General features: G+C 39.6%; 1 protein-coding gene across 1 annotated transcript in view; it reads left to right on the top strand.

Annotated features, from left to right (window-relative positions):
- Positions 1-2,712, top strand: part of MRPS6 (mitochondrial ribosomal protein S6) — a 53,972-nt gene that overhangs the window by 13,400 nt on the left and 37,860 nt on the right. The window lies entirely within an intron of this gene.

Raw genomic sequence — 2,712 nt, forward strand, 5'->3', positions numbered from 1 at the left:
TTCCCTCCCTCCCTCCACTCCGCCTTCTGATCCCTGTTGGGGCACCACCGGGGGCTTCCCTTCCCTCCTTTTCTGCCAGGCTGTGCCCAGAGGTAAAGGATAACCAGTAAGCTAACTGGTTATCTATCACTGCACTTATCCACAAAATAATTAATCGTTTAACCTTTCACATACCTAATTTGGTATTGAGTTCTGGATTAAACCCTTCACCTCGCTGTAGTTATGAAAAGGGTTGCTCTGCATTTCCTATCGCCAGATAAGATACGTGAGGCTTTTAGCTTGGATTGGTTTGGTTTGTTCTATTGATTGTAATATTGTGTGTGCTGAGAGCACCTCTTTGGGGAGGGAGAGGGAAGTAGAAGCTATCAGGAACAGGAATTGCTTTGTATTTGGCATTCATTTGTTCAGTCTTACTTTGTTAGAAGAAACAGTACAAAAGATTCTATGTAGGGAGGTAAGGAGTGAATTACTAAGCAGCTATATTGTTTCCCACTAGGCTCTTCTGATGCATCTCTGGAAGAGCAAACCTTTTGTTTTGTACATTAGTATAATTCTGTTGCAGAGATGCATGGATGAGGAGGGACTTTGTAGTTGGGGGGTGTTTCTAGGACAGCTGCAAGCAACTGTGTTCTACTTTTTTAATTAACTGTTTTGCTTACAGTTAATTAATGGAAATTCAGCAGATGGAGGGCTTGCAAAAATTGGTCCTAAATTTCTGTGTGTATTTTGTTTTTCATGTGGTCCTAATCGCTTGGGGTCCCATTTGAAATTTGGTAATTGATATTAGTGTGCTCAGGAAATGGAATTTGGGCCAAATCCAGTTATGTATTGTTGGAGGGTTATCTGGCATTATGGTGTTAAAATGTGGCATTAAACCAGCTCAGTGGATACTAATTAATCTGAAATTTGAGTAAATTGATTGCTTTAGTAGTAGTGCTATGTGGTCACTATTTTTTATTATTTATTTTTAAATACTAGTGGGGTTGTAGTAGCAGTGGGTACATCAGGAGGTGTATGGCAACATCTTTCTCAGCTTTGGTTAGATGCTGCAACTGGTAAGCAACCTGTTATGGGTGGCAATATGGTCATAAGCATATGATATAGATTTGAACAACGTTGATTAGTGGTAGTTAGAGTTTGACAGACTTGTGTTTTGGTATACCTTATCAAAATGTTTCATTACAGCTTACATGGCTTATTTTATTCAAAAAATAATTTGGAGTCTTTTATAATAAAATCTTAGTATGTGAAAGATTGTAAAATGTTTCACCAAAAAGTTCAGGTTTACTTTGTATTGGGGGGGTAGGATGGAGAAATGCCAACTAGGTAAGCTAAGAAATGTGGTACTGTGTTTAATGTTCAGAATAAAGAGATAAGGCTGAGTGAGTCCTGTTGAATCTTAGTGGTGTGCTAGGGAAGGGAGAGGTGCGAAGAAACTCAGGGAGATCCTTCTTTGTGTAGGTCAGGATGAGTCTGTGGGCCAAGATAACTCTTGTGCAATGGGTCTTAGCTTAGTTTATGTGCCCTAGTGGGGCTTAATGACCCGAGCTGGGAGGGAGGAACTGTCTGCTAGCTTTTCAGTGTTGACAGGCACCATCTCCTGCTAGCAGTGCATGTTTTGGGGTTTTATTTTTGTCTGCAATTGGCTCTAGGGAGTTTGTATATTTGTCTAGTTTTGATGAATGCATTACGATCTGACCTTCAGAGGTAGGTTGGCTCAGGGACCGTTTTGCTTGGCTGCCATTACTTCAGTTCCTTCTTACTCTTTTCCCCTGCTTGCCTTATACAGTAATAAAGCCAAAAGCCTGACTTGTATCTCCATTTGAGTGGGGGAAAAATCGCTTGCCTAAAACTTTCTCTTCACTCAACCCTTTGCCCCTTTACCCCACCAAACCTGCTACACATTCACACTACACCATGAATGTCATTGAGTACACTTATCACCAATTCAGTGATGGAATTAACCCTTTAAGCACACAGTTCTAGGTGAACATAAACTCTACTTTTACATTTGAATTATTCCAGTTTCCACTTTTAAAGATGCCTTCAGTAGTTTAAAGTATGTTGGCATAGATTTACAGCTGCATTCAGTTGTAAGTCATTCAAAATTTTTTTTTTTTTCAGACTTAATCCTTAGGAAACTTTTAGTGTATTTCCAATGGGAATCAGTAATGTCTTGTGCACTATAAATAGTTTGCTGGAGTAATAGTAGTGATTTTAGTATTTAAAGTTAAAAGCTTAGTCAGTGGAATGAAATGCTTGTATTTTCTTTCAGTTCTATAAGTATTTGCCATAAAGACTTTTTAAAGAAATTGCTGCCCACCAGTCATTGTTCTGGGCCTTTTGAAAACTTGGTTCCTCAGTAACCTCTTCTTGATGTCTGCATATTCAGTCATGCTTAGTTTCCATTTTTAGAGTCACTGCAATTTACTAATATTCTTCACTACAAATAATTACTAAGCAAAACACTCATCTGAAATATTTTCAGGCATCAATAGCAAACAATAACCCTTAATGTGTGGGATGTCAAAGTAGAGGATGCAGAGCTCTTTTAGCATTCATAGAATCAATGAGTTAGAAGGGACCTAGACAGATCATCTAGTCTGACCCCCTGCCATGGGCAGGAAGGAGCACTGGGAGTGGCAGGGGTCATAAGACCCCAGCCAGGTGCCTATCCAGTCTCCTCTTGAAGATCTCCAGGGAAGGTGAGAG

The sequence above is a fragment of the Crocodylus porosus genome, unplaced genomic scaffold (assembly GCF_001723895.1).
Source record: "Crocodylus porosus isolate Cpor-Errol unplaced genomic scaffold, CroPor_comp1, whole genome shotgun sequence".
In the NCBI taxonomy this organism is placed as follows: Eukaryota; Metazoa; Chordata; order Crocodylia; family Crocodylidae; genus Crocodylus; species Crocodylus porosus.